General features: G+C 45.9%; 1 long non-coding RNA gene across 1 annotated transcript; it reads left to right on the forward strand.

The window, feature by feature from the left end:
- The first annotated feature begins 5129 nt into the window (after nucleotides 1-5129).
- LOC138795140 (uncharacterized) lies at nucleotides 5130-24442 on the forward strand. Its single transcript, XR_011363586.1, has 3 exons — nucleotides 5130-5241; nucleotides 19069-19230; nucleotides 24256-24442. It is a non-coding gene; the product is annotated as an uncharacterized lncRNA (long non-coding RNA).
- The last annotated feature ends 1118 nt before the right edge of the window (nucleotides 24443-25560 follow it).

A 25560-nucleotide genomic window follows, 5' to 3' on the forward strand; every position in this document is an offset into this window, starting at 1 on the left:
TGAGTAATTTCACAGAATCACAGAGACATCATATATATATATATATGTATATATATATATATATATATATATATATCACCCAGATGCATGGACAAAGTGATGTGGTCTTCACACTGAGGCATCAGGGCTCTTCAAATCGGATCCTCCATGGATCCGCCACTGGCTGTGGCGCTGTGTCGTCTCAGACAGTCAGTGATTGGCTGAGCAGGCTGTCACTCTTGAGATAGCCAGTGAGTGGGCTGTCACTATCGAAACAAGAGTGAAAGCTCGCTCAGCCAATCGTGGCGCTGTCTGATTTTTATTGGGGGGTTTTCCAAATACAAAAACATAAAAGCAGAGGAATCATCCAAAAGCATGAAACCTGCATTCACTGTTATCAAAAAGATATAGCATACCAAGGTACAAGTTGTGCAACGTTGGTGGAGTCGTACACAAACCTAAGTGCCAAGCACTCAGGAGGAGGAAGAGAGGGGAAGAGAAGGGTGGGTAGAAACAACAGGGGTAACAAATGCGCTCTTCTTGTTTGGGCGGAAAACAGAAAGGCCATAGGATATGAGCCTAACATTTCAAGCCTCAAAGTTTCACCTCTTGTCCATTATGTGGGTTGACAGATGCGAGCCATCACACATCTTGATGAGGTCAGTTCACTGTTGCATACCTTATACTGTGTAGAGCATGAATAGGGTGTCCAGTTGTCGGAACCTGAATGCAAAGGTAACTAACTTACGGGGAAGAAGCAGGAGCGGCAAATTTAGGGGAATGTGCCCAAGAAGAGGTCTGCGTGGGAGCGGGAGAGGAAGAAGGGGAGTCCGGAGGAAGAGGGGATATTAGTTTGTAATCAGCGGTGTCCTTAAATGCTAACCATGGTGACCAACAATAGGAGTATCTATTCCCATAGTGGAGGGAATCTGATAAGAGTTCCTCTATTTGTTGAATATGGTTTATTTCCTTGAACCAGGGCCGGACTGGGCCACCGGAGGACCGGAGAATCCTCAGGTTGGCCCCGACCCCCCCCCCCAGGCACACAGCATACTTACTATAAGGTGGCAAGGCCCCCCGACAGTAAGTGCTGCGCCGGAGTCCCCCCTCCCTTGTCGTGTAGTAGGGACCCCGTACTGCCGCGCCCCTTCCCCTCCCTCTTGTGACCGCAAGCACTGTCTTGCTTGCAGTCGCAAGAGGCAATCTGGCCCTCAGCTGCTGCTCCTCTTCCTGAGGATGTCCCATCTGGCGTATGCATCGGGAACCTCAGTGTGCGTCGGCCGGGACTTTCGGTACAGGGAGCGCGGGCCCCGACGCACACTGAGCTTTCTGATGTGTGCCTTGCCCAGGACACCCCCAGGGAGTGACGCAGCAACAGGGGCGGAGGAGGAGAAGACAGCAGGGACGGGGGAGTGTGTTGTTAGGTGAGTTGTGAGGGGGGCATCTACTATAGGGGGTAGGTGAGGGGGGCATCTACTATAGGGGGACTACACAGAGGGTGCCCTCTAGGAGATACACATGGGGTCATTTATATGGAAGACTGAACAAGGGGCCATCTATAAGGTGGCTACATAGAGGGGGTCATTTGCTATAAGGGGGTCACATAGTGTCAGGGCTACCCACTTAATAAGGGTGTAAAGGGGCCAATACAGATGTGCATTTAGTATAGAGATGAGGATGGTGCCAGAGTGAGGAGCCTAATATGTCTGTCTGGCAGATTCTGTGGATTCGTGGCTCGGAGAAGTTCTCATAATGGCCCAGGGCAGATGGAGAAGAAGATGAAAAGGGAAAAACTCTGATCAGAGAAGACATCCCCTGTGAGTCACCTGACATAACTGCACTGTAATGTATATGGTGTACAGGACCTGTGTAGAGCTGTGTCCACCTCTATATGACTGGATGTCAACTTCACCCCTTCCGACCAGAAGGATTTGATCAGAGGACAATTCACTTGAGTTTTTGTACCGAACCAGACTTTTTTGCAAGGTTCACCATGAATCTTGGTTTAGAAGATTTGGTTCGCTCATCTCTGCTACTAGCTTTATGCTTTGGATGGCTCTCCGGAAGACATGCACCTATCCTGGGCCCCACGGCTGGGAAGTGGCTTGTAACTTTGGGGTTATGTTCGAAAGATACAATGCAAATTTTCCAAGAAACTTCAGTCCAAGAAAAATAAAATGCAACAAATCTGCAGCATATCCATCATGTGTGAACATAACCTCTAAGCTGTGCGGTTCTCCACTATAATGTGCTCACTTCCAAGCTTATATCCAGCTCCGCACAACCATCAGGCAATGTAAGGATTTGGCTCTTTTCCAGAAGGTCACCAGATGATATCTCAGGAACACGGCTGGCAAATAGAGATTACAGGTCTGGGCAGGTTTATACAGTGATGTGTGACTCCGGGTTTGGATGACTTTGCATTTTTAGGGACTAACGGACATGTACAACGTGTAGGCAGCTGGTATTCTAGAGAGATTCACTAATATTAGGTGTTGGTTAAACATACAGGATAATTTTCCTAAATTTCCTAAATCCGATACAATAAACAACTAGGAGCCTATTTAGGGGTTCAGGTGAATCTGTGGCCCCAAGTTCGTTATAGACACAGTGTTATTATACCCCAAATCCCTACATATTCAGACCAAACCCCAAATTATGGGATCACTATAATGACGCCTTAGTTATAAGGTTTTTAACCACACAAAAGAAAAAAACATCATACCCCATTGTCAGCCAGGACAGAGAACATGTGCTAGGGCCGACGTCAGCTCAGGGCTTACCTGGGCAAGTGCCGGGGCCCACAGCACCTCTAGGGGCCCAGAGAGGAAGAGGGGCCCGGTGTACTAATGTTGCCTGATCACTGTAGTGCAGGGTGAGGAGCTGAACATCAGAAGACACAGGAGATGGAGCAGGACCTGCAGAGATAGAGAGAAAGAGTGAAGGACCTGATCACATGACCCGAAGGTCCTCAACCTCACAGTGTGAAGAGCAGCCTCACAGAGAGGAAGAGGGAGAAGACTGAGCTGTAAGTTCTGTGTGTTAGTGTGTGTCAGTCAGTCAGTGTCAGTAAAGTGGTGTCTCAAGTGATTGTGCATAATGGATGGATGAGGGGCCCGCAAAAGCCTGGAACCAGCCCTGGACGTGGCCCGGGGTGCGGTAGAAGAATTGTAGCTTGACTGGAGATCGATATAGGGACTGTCTTGGGGACCTTGCCTAGTTAGGACAGTTCTCTGCCGGGATAGTGTAGAGTGTGACTTCTGTAGAAATCCTATTACTCACGGTTAGAACTGAATAGAAGACCGCCTTTTGCCAAACTAGCCCAGAGACTGTCAGGTTCAGTAACACAAGTCCCAGGCTTGAACAACTGGACGAAGCTAACCCCTCAAGATTTCCCATGTAGGTTTTTTGCAAAATTGGATTTAAAAAACTTAGTGTGAACCCAGCCTAATGCTGAGAATATGAAATTGCTTTCATCATTGTAAAAAAAAAAAAAAAAAACTAGTACAACAAAATTACCAAATAATTAAAAAAAAAATCCATAAATAGAAAAAAATATAGAAGTAAATAAAGGTGCTAAAACAAAAAACAAACTACACATACCAGGTATACTAGTGATTGTTACAATATAATACCTTTAACAACATGGACCAGAGTGGACCCTTTATTGTACTGCGCTGATCCCTTATTAGGCAACATTTGAGAAGATATTTAAAGGGGTATCCCCCATATATACGCCCATCCATAGCTTTCCATCTTTCCAACATCAATTTATTATGGATTTTGCACAGTTTTGCTGTTATCTAGATGCATTCACCCCCACCATACGCAAAGAATCATCTAATCTCAGTCCAAACCTTCACCACTCCCTGTTCCTAGCCCCCACCATCCGTGTCCTCTGTCTCTGCTTCTAACCCCCGGCACCCCCCCCCTGGTTCGCCTGTGACCCCCTTCTGCTGACCCACCTCTGAATAACCCCCTGCCTAAACTCACTAACTGAACTATGTCACTGCCTCAACTCTGCTATATCACTACCTCAACTCTACTATATCACTGCCTCAACTCTGCTATATCACTGCCTCAACTCTGGTATATCAGTGCCTCAACTCTGCTATATCACTACCTCAACTCTGCTATGTCACAACCTCACCTCAACTCTGCTATGTCTTGTGGCTATCAGCTCTGCTGCATCATGTACCATTTAGGGATAAGCATTGCATGATATGAGATGTAGTTTTCTGACCGGCGACATGTTGAATATAGATTGGCTTTTAAAAAAAAAAAAAAAAAAAATCTTTTAAACTATGGAACGGAAGCAGCTAAAAAGACGGGAGACGGCTCAATATACTCAGGGGGACTTGCTGTTTAAGACCAGCTAGGTTTGGGAGCATTTAATTTTTTTTAGCTCTTGGGGAGAATACCCCTTTAATTAGCTGCCTCTATGAAGAGCGTTTCCAGGATTTGAAAATCAAAGCTATTCAGTTTGTGTCCGGTCTCACATCTCCGCTGATTTAATTTCAGTGAGACTAAGCTGCAATACCCCACACAGACTGAGGGCGGCAGTGGCGCTGTTTCTGTAAGAAAGTAGCCATGTTTTTCTAATCCTGGATAACCCCTTTGACTTCTTAATCACCGAGAAAATTTTCGTTTCTTCTTGGTCCCATCCGCTTTAAGAGCCATTTATTTTTTCATCTGCAGAGCCATATAAGAGCGAGCAGGATCAATTGTACTTTGTAATCTCATCCTTTATTTTACCATATTACTAAACTGCAAAAATGGAAATGTCCAGAGCAGCAGCAAATCCTCATAGAAAATCTCTCCTGCTCTGGACAGTTCCTGACATGGACAGAGGTGGCAGCAGAGAGCACTGCGTCAGACTGGAAAGATTACACCACTTCCTGCAGGACATACAGCAGCTGATAAGTACTGGAAGATTTTTAAGTGAAAGAAATATACAACTCTCTATAACTTTTTGACTTCAGTTGATTTGAAAACATTTCTATTTTCTCCGGAGTTCCCCCTTAATATAATAGCACTGTCTTATTATATAGGTCCATTTTTAAAAGATTAAATTGTGGATTATGTGATGCAGGTTTGTATTTTCATTCTATTTATGAAGGTTTCCGCTTTTTCTGCATTTTTATAGTACTGTTTGCATGCTGCAGTTCTGGGATGACAGCTCTATAAACCAGTCAGCAGATTGGATAGTAAAAGCTTCCTCACCGGGCAGAATAAAACAAGCAGATGTGTGGGGAACAAGAGGTAAGAGTCAAGGAAACAAAGCAGGGAATAGTAAAGCAGGCTCGCTGACTAACTTTTAGTGATAGTGTTTAGTTAGATGGTACACAGTCCAGATGGAAAGTCAATTAATCTGGGGGCTGGGTGGGCCGAGCAGCTTCAGAGCTGGTCCTGGTGGGCTTTTTATGAAAGTATTGTATTGCCCCCCAAAAGTTATATAAATCACCAATATACACTTATTACTTTTTTACCTGCACTTACTACTGCATCTAGGCTTCACTTCCTGGATAACATGGAGATGTCACTTCCTGGATAACATGGTGATGTCACTTCCTGGATAACATGGTGATGTCACTTCCTGGATAACATGGTGATGTCACTTCCTGGATAACACGGTGATGTCACTTCCTGGATAACATGGTGATTTCACTTCCTGGATAACACGGTGATGTCACTTCCTGGATAACATGGTGATTTCACTTCCTGGATAACATGGTGATGTCACTTCCTGGATAACATGGTGATGTCACAACCAGGGCTGTGGAGTCGGAGTCGTGGAGTCGGAGCTAGCTTTGGCTGGAGTCGGAGTCGGAAAAAAAATGTACCGACTCTGACTCCAGCTTTAAAAAAATCTTTAAAAAATGTAGAATTGAATTTTGATTTGAATTTTACAAGTTTTGCTCTTGAATATATATATTATGAGCAACATTCTAATAGGACACTGGCTCTATTACATAAGGGTGGTCAGGGAATATATCAGTAATAGGACACTGGCTCTATTACATAAGGGTGGTCAGGGAATATATCAGTAATAGGACACTGGCCCTATTACATAAGGGTGGTCGGGGAATATATCAGTAATAGGACACTGGCCCTATTACATAAGGGTGGTCGAGGAATATATCAGTAATAGTACACTGGCCCTTGACTCCGTGTATAGCTGAGTTCCTTCTGATCGACCTTCCTTTACCCATGCATTCCTATCCCACCTTCTAGCCGCTCCCCCTCCCAACACCATCACCCCCTCCCCCCTGTACCTTTACGACACAGACTTCACCGACTCCAGTTTAACGTTGGAATAGAACGGCCACAACAGCCTTTTCTTTATTAAAGTGCTTGAACATAGCAGTAAATAACATGTCAACAAAAAACATCCAACACATTCAAACATTAACATTGTCTGATTGACAAGCAGGGAGGTCTGTCAAGGCACCATTCCGGGCAGTACCCAAATCTAACCCAATTTTCTCCCCTAGCCGCACCGCGCCGACTCAGGAGTTGACAATAAGTCTACTGGTACTGCCGCACACCAAACCGTTCCCAGGGTCCTATCCCGAAGGGAACCACTTAACTTTACCACACTTTCCATTACCAAATAACTTGGTAAAAATAGGAAGCCATCCCTATGATGGGTCCCCATTTAACCAGGCCAATTTTTAGGTGCCCTGCAAGACCTCCCCACGCAGGCTGTCATGACGAAGAGGAGAACAAAGACCCTCACCCGCACCACCTTCACAATCCATGCTGCTACCTAGGGCGGGCGGGCGGGCTGAAGCTGGTCCGGCGAGCTCTGACGATCCACGTGATTCCTCCTTCCTGACTGACCCCAAGCTCCACCCCTGGTGAGTAACCTGCTCCAATCCCCTTCTTCCTTTCAAAACACTCGCCCCCACCTCCCCTCCTGACCTTTTCCTGACCCTCTTTCCTACTCCCCTCACTCCCCACACCCCTCTATCCCATTAACCCTATGCTGCAGTCCCAGCTAACCAGGTCATGCCGGGCCTCCACTACACTGCGTACGCTCCGTGCCCTCCCTATTACATAAGGGTGGTCTGGGAATATATCAGTAATAGTACACTGGCCCTATTAGATAAGGGTGGTCGGGGAATATATCAGTAATAGGACATTGGCCCTATTACATAAGGGTGGTCAGGGAATATATCAGTAATAGGACACTGGCCCTATTAGATAAGGTGGTCGGGGAATATATCAGTAATAGGACATTGGCCCTATTAGATAAGGTGGTCGGGGAATATATCAGTAATAGGACATTGGCCCTATTACATAAGGGTGGTCAGGGAATATATCAGTAATAGGACACTGGCCCTATTACATAAGGGTGGTCGGGGAATATATCAGTAATAGGACATTGGCCCTATTAGATAAGGTGGTCGGGGAATATATCAGTAATAGGACACTGGGTCTATTACATAAGGGTGGTCGGGGAATATATCAGTAATAGGACACTGGCCCTATTACATAAGGGTCGTCGGGGAATATATCAGTAATAGGACACTGGCCCTATTACATAAGGGTGGTCGGGGAATATATCAGTAATAGGACACTGGCCCTATTACATAAGGGTGGTCGGGGGATATATCAGTAATAGGACACTGGCCCTATTACATAAGGGTGGTCAAGGAATATATCAGTAATAGGACACTGGCTCTATTACATAAGGGTGGTCAAGGAATATATCAGTAATAGGACACTGGCCCTATTACATAAGGGTGGTCGGGGTATATATCTGTAATAGGACACTGAACCTATTACATAAGGGTGGTCGGGGAAAAGTTGTCGGTCACTATTTGGCAGTTTGTTTCTGAGCTGGAAGAGTCCATTGTGTGGGGAGAGATCTGTGCTGTTCACTTCCTGGATGCTGGATAACTGTATATGAGCAGCAGTGTAATATGGAGATATCCTGTGTAATATAGAGGAGGAGGAGAAGACATAAGTAGTGTAGCAGTAACCTCTGTCCTCAGTGTGGTGTTTTCTCTCTAGGAGAAGATTGTGTGTTTTTCTTAAGTGTTCAATGGCTGCAGCTGTGTGTGTGTGTGTGTGTTCGTGTGCTATGGCTGCAGTAGGTTGTGTGTGTGCTATGGCTGCAGCAGGCTGTGTGTGTGTGTGTGTGCTACGGCTGCAGCAGGCTGTGTGTGTGCTATGACTGCAGCAGGCTGTGTGTGTGCTATGGCTGCAGCAGGCTGTGTGTATGTGTGCTATGGCTGCAGTAGCTTGTGTGTGTGTGCTATGACTGCAGCAGGCTGTGTGTGTGCTATGGCTGCAGCAGGCTGTGTGTATGTGTGCTATGGCTGCAGCAGGCTATGTGTATGTGTGCTATGGCTGCATGAATATTTAGTTAGAAACATAGAAGACTGTCAGCAGGAAAAGACCACCTGCTCCATCTAGTCTAGTTGTGAGTAGTTCAGGACATGGAGGCTGGAGACTGGCTGCATCCACTGCACACACAGGAGAAGCTGCTGTATATACAGTATATATTCCTTCAGAAGTCGCCCCAGGATCATGTAAGACATTAGGGAGAAGCTGCTGAGCCAGTGTGATAGATAACTCCCCTGGTATATGACCGGCCATTTATGAAGGAGCAGGAGTCGGGAGTCGGAGTCGGTCCTGATAAAATTTAGGAGTCGGAGTCGGAGCTGCGGCTTACCAACTCCACAGCCCTGGTCACAACCCGACTCCCAGAGCTGTGCCGGCTGTGGCTGCTGGAGAGGATGATGGCAGAGGGATGCTCAGTGTCCCCCCAGTGCCCTGTGTCCCTCATTGCCCCTCTGCCATCATCCTCTTTAGCAGCCAAAGCCCGCACAGCTCTGGGAGTAGGGTCGTGACATTACCATGTTATCCAGGAAGTGACATCACCATGTTATCCAGGAAGTGACATCACCATGTTATCCAGGAAGTGACATCACCATATTATCCAGGAAGTGACATCACCATGTTATCCATATCCAGGAAGTGGCATCACCATATTATCCAGGAAGTGAAGCCTTGATGCAGTTGTAAGTGCAGGGACAAAAGCATTTTATATTCATTACCCGTAATAAGTTACTTATTACTTTAATCTGTGGCAGGAGGAACGGGCAAGCTGGAGGGACAGGTAGGCAGCGAGAACAGGCACCATCGGGCAGCTCGGCAGACATGCACAGAGGGATCAGAGAGATGACAGCATAGTAGCAATCGTTACCATGCTGTCATCCCTGTGATCCCTCTGTGCCCGCCTGCTGAGCCGCCCAATGGTGCCACGCAGTGGGAGAAGATGTTCAGGGGGTAGGGGAATCTGAAAGGAGCAGGTGGGAGGAGGAACGGGCAAGCAGGAGGGACAGGCGGGCAACGGGGACCGGCACCATAGGGATGACAGCATAGTAACAATTGCTGTCTAAGACAGAGATCGCAGACTGAGGACCGATGACAGGGGTCCCTGGACTGACAGTACTAACAGTCAGCTGTCTTAAACAGCGATCCTTACTGTGCCGTCACCCTTTGTTCAGTAGCAGTAACAGTTACAGCTGATGACGGGTATACCCGCCATGATGCCGGATCGTCCACCTGCTCATGATGGGTATACCCATCATCAGTCGTTAAGGGGTTAAGAAATGAGGGTCAGTCAGTCTGAAAAATTGGAAAAACTTTAAGTGTCCACAAGTACAGTTGCAAAAACCATGAAGCGCTACAAAGAAACTGGCTGACATGAGGAGTGCTCATGTGCAGAGCTAAACTTAAGTGCAGGCACATTATAGCAGCAGTGTGTATAGCTGAGTGTAAGTGCAGGCACATTATAGCAGCAGTGTGTATAGCTGAGTGTAAGTGCAGGCACATTATACCAGTAGTGTGTATAGCTGAGTGTAAATGCAAGCACATTTTAGCAGCAGTGTGAATGGATGAGTGTGAGTGCAGGCACATTATACCAGTAGTGTGTATAGCTGAGTGCGAGTGCAAGCACATTATAGCAGGAATGGAGAGGATGGGAAACACAAGGGATAAAAGAGACTGATGGGAGAAGGAAGGAATGAGCAGGAGAGATGTGGGCAGCATGTATAGCAGCACTCCCTGTCCGGGGAGAGAGGAGTTACAGCTATGGAGAGATTACCCCCACAGTCCTGTCCCCTGATGTGAGCCCCAGCCTGAAGTGGATCTGCTGTGATTTGGAAGGTGAGGGAGACTTCCTGGGTCAGAGTACAGGGCTGTAGACCCCCCTATGCAGACCATACCCCTCCCCCACTCCCCCTCCCACCCAGTACAGGGAGCTCTTACACCAAAGCAATGTTCTTAAACCAAGTCACAATTTTGAAAAACTCTGAGCTCTTCTTGCAAAACGTTCTAAATCCAAGTTACTCTTACACCAAGGTTCCACTGTATATATAATTTTGTAATGTGTATTAATCAGCAGTCCGGAGCCATTCCGCCTCCTTTTATTTCTCCATTTTATTGGCCAATATGAAAACTCCAGACCGGCCAAGTGAAGCATTCCACGTTTTATTGATGGACTCGTTTGTATATTTAGCCAATGGTTTTGGACGGCAGAAAAGCCGACAATTATAGAGTAAATATGATTGACAGCCTTCAGTTCTTTGTTAGCACAATATCCGATCTCATGGTGGTGGATGTTATATCCGATCTCATGGTGGTGGATGGATGCGGCCGTGACCCATAACAGAACATAAGTACAGATTAAGAAAGATGAAGCGTAAACACTGGAGGACATGACTGACCATGGTGCAAACTCTCCCCATCAATCACAAGAGGAACATTCTGTAAGAAACAATAAGGTTCCCCGGTGGAAAGCCGCAGCACCTGAATAAATAGACTCTCCTTGAAACTCTAAAGATTTATGGCAGTAAAAAGTTCTCTCCTGCAGAATCCTGGCTGAAGAATCACACTCATGATTATTTCCTACAGTGTCATCATTCAGGGAGAGCCGGACACCGTTGCTGTTACCACTGGAGAAAGCGGAATCGCTCAGAATTATTTGTTTGTGCAGACTGTTTAAGTCAATCATTGATCTGAGCTTGGACATCCGTCAGCCACCGCCACCGCTCATCTCATCATGGATATCAAGGAGATGATCTTATGGCAAGCATTGGATTTAGTGAGGGCCGGAGCCAGCACTGGGCTTACCTGGGCAAGTGCCAGGGCCTATAGTGCCTGTAGGGGCCCAGAGAGGGAGAGGGGCCCGGTGTACTAATGTTCAGCCTGATCACTGTAGTGTAGGGTGAGGGACTGACCATCAGAAGACATAGGAGATGGAGCAGGATCGGCATAGTGAGAGGGTGAAGGACCTGATCACGTGACCTGAAGGTCCTCAACCTCACAGTGTGGAGAACAGCCTGACAGAGAGGAAGAAGACTGAGCTGCAAGTGCTGTGTGTCACTGTCAGTAATGTGTGTTTGTGTATGTTAGTAGTGTCTCAAGTGATGGTGCATAGTTAGTAGATGATGGGTGCATAGTGGATGGCCTTTTGGCTAAGATCAAGTGTAATATCTGTTCTTAGATGAGCAGAGAACCACACAGATGGGGCATGGGTAGAACGGTTGGCTGTGCAGGCAGAGCAGCCTTCCTAGTAGACCATGACCATCTGGATCTGGCCATGAGGTTTTGAGAGGGTTGAGAGTCGAGTTAGACTTTGACACAAGAGGAGCCACCCTGGTATTTCCCTATTTATGTTCCAATACCCACAACCGAGTGGGACTTAAGGGGCTACGTATCAGGGTGGTTTGGTGTTCTCCCCACTGGGAGGCAACCCCTTGGCAACAGGATTTCCTTCCCTAAAGGGATATCTGGCTATTCCTGTGTTTTGGGACTCGCAACTGAGGCTCCACGGACTCCTTTTTTTATGTTGCCCATTGGCCTGCAAAGGGGGCCCATAGCTCCAGGGCTGGGAAAAAAAAGAACGACACAATCACAGTTTTTATACTTACCATCCCTCGTGACTCTCTCTCCGTTCAACTTTCCTGCCATTCACAGGTCCCTGGATCTCTCATTTATTTTTAACTTTCAGTTTTTTTTAGCTAGGAGCATGAGATGACTGACAGTTTGCTCAAACAATCAAGAGGCTCATGGGTAATTTTTTATGTATCTAGTCTATATTGCACCCTATACAGTGTGCTATACAGGGTGCATTTTCACATCTCACATTAGATACAAATTTACCTATAATTTTTCTGGAGCATGGCGGAAAACTAAGAAACCTGGAGGAAACTTATACCAACCCAGGGAGAACATACGGGTTCCATGCAGATTTTGTCTTTGGTCGGATTTGGACCCCAATGCTGAAACGCTAACCATAAGCCTGAAATACCAGTTATATGCGGGCCCTGAAGCCACATACATAGCCACCAGTATTATACAACATGGTGATGGTGCTGGTGGTGGTGCTGGTGGTAGTGGTGCGGGAAGGGGGTATTGGTGTCCTGTGCCTGTTGTAGGACGATCCTAAGTAATACATAGGTACAAACTTCAGTTCTTCAGTTGATCACAGAGACAGTAACACATTTAAGTGTCTGTTTTTTCTTGATCGGTACATTGATTAACGCTATTTATTGTAATATAAAACTCTCATTTCACAGCCACATGGCCTCAATGCTCTGGAACATCCTGCAATTAGAATTAGTCGAGATTATGATGATGCTGAGAGCTTTGCTGCCAAGTAGTCCTGGGTTATCACTCTGGTGTCCTGTATTATTAAAAAATATTCACAGCGGACACTTTGGCAGCACTGTTATGTCACTTTACAAATGCTCCAATATCTTGTTACATGCTTTTTTCACCTCTGTAGGTGTTTTATGCCCATGGCTTACAAGAGGCCGTAAGAGGCACTAGACTCTGAATCCTAGCTAGATGACTTGTAAGAAAGGAGAAGACCCTGGTGCTCGACATAAAGGTGGAGAGAAGTGTTTAGTTTTATGTTGGTACACATGGGGTCAGTGGTGTTAATACCATAAAGGCAGACCACACCAATGCTACGGGGCCCGTGCACTTCAGGGGCCCACAGACCAGGAACAGCATCTGGCCCTTAACTGTGAGCATTCTTGTGGCATTGACCCTTCAGCCACACAAGGCCTCTGTCTGTCCTAGCTCCCTGTGACATCAGTCAAGTGCTTCAAATCTGGAAGAAATAAATAACGTCGGGCCAGGTGAGTATGTTTGTGTGTGTGTGTGTGTGTGGGAAGGAGGGTACAGGAATCACAAGGCCCAGTACAGTTTTTTTTCAATGGGGCCCCATGAATCCTAGGTATGCTCCTGCATGGGGTCATTGTTAACTGTGATGAGGGGTTGGGGGTGGGGGTGTTCTTGCCTACTTACTAAGAGGGACTGACCAATTGTGGATAACTACCTGACTACCTATTGGGGGACCTACAAAATAGGAATGCCTACCTACTGAAGGACACTTAAAGTGATATTGTCACCCCAACTGACATAAAGCAGCGCCCTAGGTTACGCTGTCCACCGATAAAATTGATTTAAAAGGGGAAAGAAGACACAGAAAAGTGTTATACAGGTATATTTAGAATGTGCAGCATTCAAGCTTGTGGATGATGCAGAGAACTGCATATGTGGGGTATGTGTGACAGTATTACTACTTACTACAGGACCTTACCAAATGCTGCTCTAAGTACTGGGGAGTAGTAAGCATCTACCTACTTACTATGGGGATCTATCTAGCTACTGGGTAACCTACTTTACTTACTAAATGAGGTGGCCTATGTACTTAATGGGGAGGGTCTAGTTACCTACGTAGAGAATGAAGGGACCTATCTACTTAAAGGGGTAGTGCGGCGCTAAAAAATTATTCAGAGAATAACAGACATTACAAAGTTATACAACTTTGTAATGTATGTTATGTCTGTGAATGGCCCCCTTCCCCGTGTCCCACCACCCCCGCCCGTGTACCCGGAAGTGTGTGGTGCATTATACATTACCTGATCCGTGTCGAGGGCCGTCCGCCATCTTGTGCCAAACGTCATCTTCTGACTGCCGGCCGAATCGCTGCCGCCGTCCCCCCTCCGCCACGTCATAACTGTGCTCAGCCGCGATTGGCTGAGCGGCTGATGACGCGGCCGCTCAGCCAATCGCGGCTGAGCACAGTTATGACACGGCGTAGGGGGTGGACAGCCTCGACACGGATCAGGAAATGTATAATGCACCACACACTTCCGGGTACACGGGCGGGGGTGGTGGGAAGGGGGCCATTCACAGACATAACATACATTACAAAGTTGTATAACTTTGTAATGTGTGTTATTCTCTGAATGATTTTGTAGCGCCGCACTACCCCTTTAAAGACTTGTAGCCAACCTCCAAGAAATGAGACGTTGCTATGATGGGCTATAATGAAACAACAGTTTCGGGCACTGGGTCCTTCTTCTGGCCAGGGAAGAAACACCTAGTGCTTCCTGCTGTACACCATCTGAAAAGACAATAAAGATCCCTCAGAATTGTGTTTCGGTGAGTTTCCTAGTGACTACTTCTCCGTTATACATTCCATTTGCTACATGTAACCATTCCTTGAAGTGAGCAACGGTCAATGTGAGTGTATGCTGGAAGAGTCGTGACGATATATATCTCAAAAATACAATAAAATGTTCCATGTCCATTCCCTTTTCATAACTATAAGTCACTATAATATAGTGAATATAATAGTGTAATAGCACGCCACCCACCCGCCACGGTCAGCCAAGCGTTAAGTGCACCTGCAGGCCTGGCTGTTGAACAGAAGCCAAACCCCCACTAAAATCCTTGTCACACTTATATTTTAATAAGCAAAACAAGAGCTATAAAAAGCGCCGATCGTTTATATGCAAATAATGTTTTGCAGCTTTTGCAGGGTAATTAGGTGATTTTTTTTCCCCCCGTCTTTGTTTTCACGGTGGCGCTTCTGTATTCTAAGAATAGTCCCATACTCTGAATGGCGCGCTATGAAGCTGGGCCGTGCGTGTGACAGATCACAAAAAGCTGTCACAGATATTAGTTTCACTTATCAGCTGAAAACCAGAATTAGCTGTAACCAGTGTATACGGGTGAGGAGCGCAGAACGCATAGCCACAGGCCTACACGGCTATAAATATATCCACTCACTCTCAAGGACAATGTATACATTAGGCCTTCATGCTTAATTACCTGCGACCTGAAAGGACGGGGAAATAACGGCGTCACCAGCCGCTGCATAATGTATGGCCTTTCTAATAGGCATCTGGTGGGGGTGTACAATATTTTATCCATTTTGGAAAAAAATAAAAAAGTTTTTATGTTGGGAAAAAATATACTCTGTATTGTTTTATAGATAATGTGAGTCGGAACGGTTTGTACTTTTCTTGACGAGCCTTTTTGATTTATATCGTAAGCTATTTTTATATAAAATGTATATATCTATATTAAGATTTTTAACAAAAGTAATATGTTAAAGTGACCAAAATTACCAAAACTCTCCAGAAATGTAGAAAATCCCCATAAAAAACCTCTCCTGCTCTAGACAGTTCCTGACATGGACAGAGGTGGCAGCAGAGAGCACTGTGTCAGACTGGAAAGAATACATCACTTCCTGCATGACATACAGCAGCTGATAAGTACTGGATTACTTGAAATTTGTAATTATTTAGAAATAGAACGTAAAATAGTATCCCTAATGTATTATTGCGGCGCTAGCATCAGGACTGTCTGTGTGCGCTGTGTGCCGACGTAGTCAGTGTGATTATATAGTTTAATTGTTTTGTCAAGCTGCTTGAAGTGGAAACAGGGAAAAGGTGAGTTATAGGGGGAGATTTATCAAAGGGTGTAAAATTTAGGCTGGTGCAAACTGCCCACAGCGACCAATCACAGCTCAGCTTTCCTTTCAGCACTGCCTAAAGCTGAGCTGTGATTGGTTGCTGTGAGTAGTTTGCACCAGGCTAAATTGTACACCCTTTGATAAATCTCCCCCATGCCTACTACTTAAAGGAGAAACCTGGAGGAAATAAAAACTTGCAAGCAGTCAGGGGCAGGGGGGAAGAAGCACACCTCTCCCCAAACCTCTGTAGCGCTGTCTCATGACTCCCGCTGGGCTTGGGGATCCCCTGCTCCAGCAATGTCACGACTCACATGATGGATTGCCCTCTCAGCCAATCAGTGACTGGGGTGGGACAGCGCTCCAGTCACTGATTGGCTGAGCGTGTTGTGCAATTTCCCTACAACATTGGTGGGGATCTTAAAGCCTGTGTCATGGCGCTTTAGGGGCATTGGAAGAGGTAAGTAGTTTATTAAGTGCTCCCTTGCCCCTGTCTTCTTGCAAACTCTTATTTTCTTTGGACTTCTCCTTTAAGTACCTAATATTGGTGGGCTACCTACTCAACCTTCTTACTACTGTATAGGGTAGGTGGATATATCCAAATACTGAATATGAGGGGTTTAGCGACTTAAAAGGGGTTTCTGGCCAAAGTAGACTGGTGAGTTATCCACATATCCACAGGAACTGATCAGCAATCGATCAGCTGTTCGGCACTCACACTACACTGGGAACAGACTTTGCCTCCACTCACTGTATAGTAGTGGCAACCTGTAACTGCAGCTCAGCAATATACACTTATTACAGGAAATGCTTATAAAGTGCTTTTTTCCCTGCACATACTACTGCATCAAGGCTTCACTTCCTGGATAACATGGTGATGTCACTTCCTGGATAACATGGTGATGTCACTTCCTAGATAACATGGTGATGTCACTTCCTGGATAACATGATGATGTCACTTCCTGGATAACATGATGATGTAACTTTCTGGATAACATGGGGATGTCACTTCCTGGGTAACTTGGTGATGTCACTTCCTGGGTAACTTGGTGATGTCACTCCCTGGATAACATGGTGATGTCACTTCCTAGATAACATGGTGATGTCACTTCCTGGATAAAATGGTGATGCCACTTCCTGGATAACATGGTGATGTCACTTCCTGGATAACATGGTGATGTCACTTCCTGGATAACATGGTGATGTCACTTCCTGGATAACATGGTGATGTCACTTCCTGCATAACATGGTGATGCCACTTCCTGGATAACATGGTGATGTCATTTCCTGGATAACATGATGATGTCACTTCCTGGATAACATGGTGTTGTCACTTCCTGGATAACATGGCGATGTCACTTCCTGGATAACATGATGATGTCACTTCCTGGATAACATGGTGTTGTCACTTCCTGGATAACATGGTGATGACACAACCCGACTCCCAGAGCTGTGCGGGCTGTGGCTGCTGGAGAGGATGATGGCAGGGGGACACTGAGGGACACAGGGCATTGGAGGGACACTGAGCATCCCCCGGCCATCATCCTCTCCAGCAGCCACAGCCCGCACAGCATTTTATCCAGAAAGTGACATCACCATGTTATCTAGGAAGTGACATCACCATGTTATCTAGGAACTGACATCCCCACGTTATCCAGGAAGTGACATCACCATGTTATCTAGGAAGTGACATCACCATGTTATCCAGGAAGTGACATCACCATGTTATCCAGGAAGTGACATCACCATGTTATCTAGGAATTGACATCCCCACGTTATCCAGGAAGTGACATCCCCACGTTATCCAGGAAGTGACATCACCATGTTATCCAGGAAGTGACATCACCATGTTATCTAGGAAGTGACATCACCATGTTATCCAGGAAGTGACATCACCATGTTATCCAGGAAGTGACATCACCATGTTATCCAGGAAGTTACGGAGACATGAAGGAGGGGTGATATCATGCAGGGCCAGGACAAAGAGTAGGCAAGGGTAGGCGATGGCCTAGGGCGCTAAACAGCAGGGGGCGCCACCCGGCCGAACCCGGAAGCAGCATACAGAAGCTGATTACATCAGCCCCCTGCCTTGAGAAACACAGGTCTGTGAGTCTTCAGCTGCTGCTCCACAAGGCCGGGGGAGGGGCGGCTCCCTGCCGGGACACTGCTCTGGCTGAGCTCCCTTTGCCTGGAGACTCTGACCTGGTGCAGGACACCAGCATGGGGGCAGCATTACTCACATCCCCTGCTGCACATCCTCCAGGCTCTGGGAGCTGCTCAGCTGTCGGGCCAGGGAGGAGGAGGAGGCGAGGAATGGCAGCCTGCAGAGACCACATAGGGGGACCAGTAAGTGTGTGCCCCTGCCTCTCCTGTCAGCTGCTCATCACTGCTGCATCATCATCATCAGCCAGACCCCTCCATGACAGTCCCAGGACGGAGAGCAGAGAAAGTGCAAGCTCCACACACCTAGCTGAGAGGTAGCTGTTTTGTGCCAGTGTATGTGTACATAAGAGTGTGTGTGTGTATGTGTATGTGTATGTGTGTGTGTGTGTGTGTGTGTGTGTACATAAGAGTGTGTGTGTGTGTGTGTGTGTGTACATAAGAGTGTGTGTGTGTGTGTTTGTCACACTGAGAGGTAGCTGTTTTGTGTCTGTGTGTGTATACATAAGAGTGTGTGTATACATAAGTGTGTGTATTCATAAGAGAGAGAGTGTGTGTGTGTGTATACATAAGTGTATATACTGTACATAAATGTGTGTGTCTGTGTGTATATGCATAAATATATATACATAAAAATATATGCAACTCGGGGCAGCACACAGGGGATATATATACAACTGGGGAAGCAAACAGGGGGTCTATATACTACTGGGGGAAGCAAACAGGGGGTGTATATACTACTGGGGGAAGCAAACAGGGAGTCTATATAATACTGGGGGAAGCAAACAGGGGGTCTATATACTACTGGGGGAAGCAAACGGGGTCTATATACTACTGGGGGAAGCAAACAGGGGGTCTATATACTACTGGGGGAAGCAAACAGGGGGTCTACATACTACTGGGGGAAGCAAACGGGGTCTATATACTACTGGGGGAAGCAAACGGGGTCTATATACTACTAGGGGAAGCAAACAGGGGATGTATATACATGGGGGGGGGGCGTCATTTGCCTTCTCTGCCTAGGGCACCAAAATTCCTTGTCCCGGGCCTGATATCATGTACCTCTATCCAACTATCTATTATCCATTACATCATAGCTCTTATTGAACCAAGTTTAATCCATGTTTCTTCCGCATTAGATTTATTACAATGAAAGAATGGACTCTGATAACTCCATCAATACGAGAAATCACCCAGAGGTCTACGGACTACTACTTCCCATTCCCATTGCATGATGTGCAGAAGCTCACGAGGCTGATCTTCTCATTACAATGCAATGAATATGTAATACCGGAGACCAGGTACACTTCCATAAATTTTGTTAATTAGCTCTGGATTTGTCTAAAGCGCAGTCTGTGATAGAGAGTCCTCCTGGTTACACACCATATATATATATCTGAATTACTATAAATCCTTATAACACATAACACATTCTGTATATATGAACATGTAAATGAACCAGATATCAGTTATCATCATGTGTTATTATAGGAAACATTGGGGGTAGAGCGTCTCATGGCCATCTGGCATAGGCTTCCTCCAGTCACTTAGTGGGAGCAGATATCTTCTCAGATAGGTTTATTATAGTGATGCTTAGCCGGGAGGCTCCCGCAGGTTTATTTACCTCTTGCCAAAGGCTAAATAAATTATTTAACCTGAAAAATATCTTTGAAGGAAAGTATTGTGCTTTAGATTTCAATGTCAAGTGTAGCTGTTTCTTGTTCTCTCAAGAAATAATTGTAGCAGAGTGAGTTATATCCCCGAGAAAGAGGTCAGAAGACGTGTCCATCCAGGTACGGTATAACAATCCCCCACGGAGCGTGCTCATATACCGCTATATGATTGGTGGAAGGCTCGAAGGAATATAGATAACACATCGAGTAGAAGCAGCTAAATGATTGGATTGCAACGTCTATATAACAATGTCTAATTTATAAGACAGTCTACAGACCCCTAACATGACATGGTGTCAAGGAACCTAAAGGTGGTCATACGTATTCAATAACTCCTGACCTCCCCATACACATGAATGTCCAGTTTGGCTAAGAATCATTTTTCCTCTATGGGAGGGATAGGGGTAGACCACAATGGCTTAGAAGAGCGATGGGATCAGGAGGTGAAAGCCCAACACGCCAGACCCTTATCTCTATCGGCAATACCTGTTGGTGGAGAGTCAAGAGGCTGCCGTACACCTCAGACAGTCGGTCAAACCCAACAAAGGTGTCGGGTTCAGTTGACTTTAGTCTAAGATATATGGGCACTGTTCATAAAAGTCCACTGAAAGTCTACACAGGATTTTGGGCACAGGGGATGGAATTGTAATCAGAACCTTTTACACATGAAGTTCCTGGGCAAAATCTTTAATGGAGACCTCCACCTGTCATACGACATCACATTGGTGCAAGACAGAGGGATTAGGTGCATATGTCCCACCACACCTATAGTATGCCATAATACTGGTAATACTGGTAGAAGAGGGAGCTATAGCTCCTCAGGAACCAGGGCTCAGGTGCATATGTCCCACCACACCTATAGTATGCCATAATACTGGTAATACTGGTAGAAGACTGAGCTATAGCTCCTCAGGAACCAGGGCTCAGGTGCATATGTCCCACCACACCTATAGTATGCCATAATACTGGTAATACTGGTAGAAGAGGGAGCTATAGCTCCTCAGGAACCAGGGCTCAGGTGCATATGTCCCACCACACCTATAGTATGCCATAATACTGGTGGGCAGGGCCGGATTAAAGGGAGGGCACAAGGGGCACGTGCCCAGGGGCCTCCACCACTAGGGGGCCTCCACCAGCCCAAACCCAGAAGTGGTGTCTGGGAGCCAGTCCTACGCGCAAAAAGAATGTGGAAACCCTACCTGGACACAGCACTGGCCACACTGCATGCTGTCCAGGTAGGGAGGGAGGTGTAAGGTTAATCCTGTGTAAGCATCTCCCTCCCGGCAGGCTCAGACCCCCCCCCTCCCCCCCGGTGGGTCTTTGAATGGATTCTTCCTGTCAAGCTTCCGAGTGCCTGTCTCCTGCAGGTCCTCACTCCCCCTTGCCCCTCCCCCTCACTGAGGAGAGGACTACGTGGGACCTTAGCAAGGAAACCTGATGTCTCCAGCAGGGATGTGACATCATGGAGCATGCTGGAGCATCTGTCACAGTGGCTGACAGGCTGAAGGAACAGAGAAGAGCCAGAAGAGAGAAGACCTGTCATCTGCCCAGATCAGGTGAGTATGAGGTTTTGTTTTGTATTGGCAAATCAGAGCAGGGGTATATACTATAGAGGCATATATCATAGCAGGGATATATACTATAGGGGCATATATCAGAGCCGAGGGCATATACTATGGGGGCATATATCAGAGCAGGGGTATATACTATAGGGGCATATATATAAATTGCCTGTGTGCAGCATATGACATGTAGCCTGTGTGCAGTGTATGATATGTAGCCTGTGTGCAGCCTATGATATATAGCCTGTGTGCAACCTATGATATATAGCCTGTGTGCAGCCTATGATATATTGCCTGTGTGCAGCCTATGATATATTGCCTGTGTGCAGCCTATGATATATTGCCTGTGTGCAGCCTATGATATATTGCCTGTGTGCAGTGTATGGTATATAGCCTGTGTGCAGTTTATGGTATATAGCCTGTGTGCAGCCTATGATATATACCATGTGTGCAGCATATGACATATAGCCTGTGTGCAGTGTATGGTATGTAGCCTGTGTGCAGCATATGAAATGTAACCTGTGTGCAGTGTATGATATATAGCCTGTGTGCAGCCTATGATATATTGCCTGTGTGCAGTGTATGGTATATAGCCTTTGTGCAGCATATGATATATAGCTTGTGTGCAGTGTATGGTATATAGCCTGTGTGCAGCATATGATATATAGCTTGTGTGCAGTGTATGGTATATAGCCTGTGTGCAGTGTATGATATATAGCTTGTGTGCAGTGTATAGTATATAGCCTGTGTGCAGCATATGGTGTGTATATATAAGCTGTGTGCAGCATATGACATGTAGCCTGTGTTCAGCTATATATGCCATGATCCTTAGGGTATATTCACATGTAGCATATCCGCTATAGATTATACACAGCCTTTAAGTACTTTCTGCTCTTTACTGCTTCAGGTTGTTTATATGGTTGGGAACTGAATATGGGACCTAGACTTGCAAGTCCAGGTTCTGCCTGCGATTCACAACTGCACATGCTAGCTGTGGTAGCTAACACAGTGGGCAAGAGAGCACAGAAAGTGCTAAAGTGCTGTGTTCTCGCATTGAATAAGGGTGGGAACACACCGCAATGCTCTCCCCTCCCCCATCCTGTCTCTAGGACCTGACATCTTCCTCTGGACTGCAGCCTCTAGGGACCATCATATGCAGAACAGAGGGGGATGCTGAGCCACACAGCCAGGAGTGAGGAGGGGTAGGTGCTAAGTCCCCTACAGTAATCAGCCACCTGTATAGATCACTGTATGGTTTATTTGTGGGGGAAGAAAATGGGGGGGGCCCCCAACAAAATTGTTGCCCAGGGCCTCCACCAACCTTAATCCGGCCCTGCTGGTGGGAGAGGGATCCTTGGCTCCTCAGGAACCTGGGCTCAGGTGCATTTGTCCCACCAAACCTATAGTATGCCATAATACTGGTGGGAGAGGGATCCTTGGCTCCTCAGGAACCCGGGCTCAGGTGCATTTGTCCCACCAAACCTATAGTATGCCATAATACTGGTGGGAGAGGGATCCTTGGCTCCTTAGGTGCCCAGGGCTCAGGTGCATATGTCCCACCGCACCTATAGTATGCCATAATACTGGTGGGAGAGGGATCCTTGGCTCCTTAGGTGCCCAGGGCTCAGGTGCATATGTCCCACCGCACCTATAGTATGCCATAATACTGGTAATACTGGTAGAAGAGGGAGCTGTAGCTCCTCAGGAACCCGGGCTCAGGTGCATTTGTCCCACCAGACCTATATCATTAACCCCGACCCTTTGTCTCTAGGGCTTATATGTTTCTCAGAATAATTCTAATACCAAGGCTATATATATATATATATATATATATATATATATATATATATATATATATATATATAATGTACAGTGTGATGGTGCCATTACTAATTACTAATGGCTTCAAACTACACCTCCCAATACAGACCGGTAGTTGCACTGGTTTACACTCTATATTTTAAAGTCATAATGTTACTGTCAAAAACCTTTGAGTTCATACAAGCATGTCAAACGTTTTGATTGGTCGAATTTAGGTGTTCTATCCCCCCACCCAATTGATAGCTAAAGCCAGTAAAGCTCTTTACTCCCCAGCTCGTGGCTCTGTCCATCCTGTTGGAAGAGTCTATGGTCTACAGATTCCGTCTCCTGAGAGCAGTGAATTGGATAGGGAAGCACCAAGCCTCGCACTTCTCCTTGTTCTATCTGAACAACCAGACCCCAACTGATCAAAACTTTTAAACCGTCTGTGTAACTTGACATGTAACAGAATCCACAAAGATCTGCCGGATCTTTCACACAATGAGAACCAACATAGCAGTTGATGTAATGGGGTCCATTATTATAATAGGAACACAATTGAGCATGCAATGCTATTTTTTCTGTCAATAGGTCTGCAATCCACAATAAAGACTCGAATTTAAATGTGAACACAACCTTAAAGACAAGAAGAGGAAAACAGATTCCTTATGTCGGATAGATAGATGACTGATTCATAAAGCGTTGAGCTTTCTATAAATAAAACATGGGGAATGAGTCATTGAGTAGAGATGAGTGGGATCTGTTTATTAGGTACATTTCCGCAATGGAGGTGTCAGGCTTACACAACCACAATGTCTTGTATTTGTGGAAAAGTAACAATAATTGGGATGTATAATTACACCGGCATTCGGGGATAGGTGTAGTACCGCACACTGTGGCAGATGGCCAAGTACGGAAAAGATGTTTTTCTAACACTTCCTAACCCCTTTAATTTATTCATGTCAGACCTGATGAGATCCTTTAACTGGATCCAACCAATGATCTTGAAATCAATAGAATTCTCTATCCTATTCTCAGGGGGAGCCAAGAAGAATTGGGGTAGGGTAGACAGCATTACTGTGTGTGCGGCTGCAGCTGTTTCGCACGAGTAACCTACTTTCTCTGGCCTTTATGCCCCAAACTTAGGAAGCGTCCCGACATTGGATCCCTACCTGGATATTAGTGTCACCCAACTCTGGGGTGATATGCACATAGCCCTAGAGGATGGGGTTGTATCTATAGCACAGCCTATCTAATGACATGTCTGATTGACAGCCCCTTTCATCCATAGGAAATGATAGCGGGCGGTACTACTACTTAGAGGACGCTGATGGCGGCACTGTGTACACACCACATCATTATAGCAGAAGTTACCAGCAGAATCGGAAACAGATTGAAAGCGTCAAAGTTATAACGGAAGGAACAAATGACTAAGAAGCTCCGAGCCTATTAAAGATGAACATGTCACTGCCAGGGATCGTTAGGGCACGGTGATAAAACAAATAAAGTTTTCGTTTTCTCGTATGCTTGACATCTATCGCCTTTTGCATGTGACATTTTTCTTGTCACATTTATACAAATGGAGGCGACACATTGACACATGGCCCAGCGCTAGCATTGTTCTTATTAGTGGCACATTCTCCATTGTTATCCTAGCTGTCTGCTATCTGATATCTATATACTGTATAACGACACTACAGACGGATGTGCTGTATATACAGGCTTATAAAGGTAAGTAAATATATACAGATATCGTAGGTTTTGGAGGCGTCAGGTTTGACAGCATGCGGCATTGACTTGATATAAAAACAATGGACACCATACCAGAGGCCCCAATAATCCCACCTTGAGAGGATGGCACTTCCGTGGGCAGTGGTGCTCGAGGTGGTGGGTATCCAAACAAATAATAGAAAAAACCCGGCACTCACCAAGTAGGGAGCTCGTTTAGTGCAGCTCGTTAAAGTTGAATTCGGCACGAAGCCGAATTTTACAGTAAAGCTTGTTGAACCTGCTGAACCAAAGTTTTTAAAAGTTTCCTCATCAAAAAAAAGTCATTCATAGAGCAGCAGACATGAGCGGATACTACAGGTGATAGTTTCTTTTAGCTGATGCAAAGTTTTAAAGTCATGTTTTACTTCCAAGCTCAAGAGTTGTAGAGGTCAGGCTGAGGTGCAGCATGCACGCCTTGTTCCTCCCCTCTGTGCCCTGCATGACTGATGTCCTGGAAGCCAAACTTTGTGTATTAATCTTGCAGGACAAAGAGGGGTGGGGAAGGGAGGAGGAATGTATGCTGCAGCTTGGATGGAAAACATGATTTTATAACTTGACAACATAATTTTAAACAGCCATCAGCTAAGAGACAGGCATCATTTGTTTTATCTCCCTGTCAGCTGTCGACCTGTCTGCAGCTTTGAGCATGATGAACACCTGACCGATTCTCTTTATAACCAATACAACATTCTGTAGTCAGATCCTGATCTGCACCTTATGGAGGCTGCCGGTCTCCGAAATTTGATAAATTGCGCAGATGTCGGAGCACAATCATCCTCCCTACAATAACTATCATTAGCCTCCTGCACCCTACTGTATTAAAGAT

The sequence above is a fragment of the Dendropsophus ebraccatus genome, chromosome 6, assembly GCF_027789765.1.
Source record: "Dendropsophus ebraccatus isolate aDenEbr1 chromosome 6, aDenEbr1.pat, whole genome shotgun sequence".
Lineage (NCBI taxonomy): Eukaryota > Metazoa > Chordata > Amphibia > Anura > Hylidae > Dendropsophus > Dendropsophus ebraccatus.